Source organism: Bison bison, unplaced genomic scaffold, assembly GCF_000754665.1.
Source record: "Bison bison bison isolate TAMUID 2011002044 unplaced genomic scaffold, Bison_UMD1.0 scf7180017864203, whole genome shotgun sequence".
Classification (NCBI taxonomy): Eukaryota; Metazoa; Chordata; class Mammalia; order Artiodactyla; family Bovidae; genus Bison; species Bison bison.
The window spans coordinates 6,740,420-6,741,235 of record NW_011494775.1 but is presented as its reverse complement, the minus strand read 5'-3'; positions in this window follow the sequence as shown (position 1 = coordinate 6,741,235).

Below are 816 nucleotides of genomic sequence, written 5' to 3'. Positions count from 1 at the left end.
GAAAGGCCCTGGGGCCCGGCAGGCTGGAGGGACGAGTATGCGTGCGTGTACGTGTGCATGCCGGATCGGGAGGCCTTCCAGCACCTTCCTCCACCTTGTGCACTCATGCATGGGCATAGGCGTGACACACAGCCACGGGGACACGCGACATGGCAGCCACGCATGCGGGATGCACACAGAGGACACAAGCCCACACTCGCGCACGGGTGTCGCCCTCGAGGCCCCTCCCACCACGTCCGTCCCTTCCTCTCGCCACCAGGGGAGTGCCCACTGTCACGCCCACTGTCACTGTCCCTTGGCCTGCTGGGGCCACGTGGGAGTCTCTGGCTTTTGGGTGGCTCACTGTGTGCAAGACACCCCGCCCCCAACTTCCTATCCCCATCTGGGGAATGGGGCCAGGTAGGGGCGGGGGAGACTGGACACCTTGGGCTCAGAAAGTGGGTAGCCAGTGGTCAAGGCCAGGCATCTTCCCTGGAGAGCGGGCGTCTTCCCTGGAGAGCGGGCTCCTCTGCCGGCTCTGACGTGGGTTTCCCTCCGACGTGGCCCCAGGACCCAACAGGGCCGCCACCTGCTCACCTGGGGTCAGCAGGCAAGGGAGTTGTGCCCTCTGGATGTTCTGGGACCTCTCCCCTGACCCCCGATTCTTCCGGTGGGACTCAGGGCCCCCTATCTCCTGCTCCCTGGGCTGTCCGAGCCACCACCTCCCTCCTCCTGGCAGCCCTTCGTGTCCGGGTGCCCACCGAGGCGTGGCTCCGCCCACAGCCGTGTTGCCTGTGGAGCAGCTGTTTAGATGTAACTTCGCTGAAAGTAAGTGAT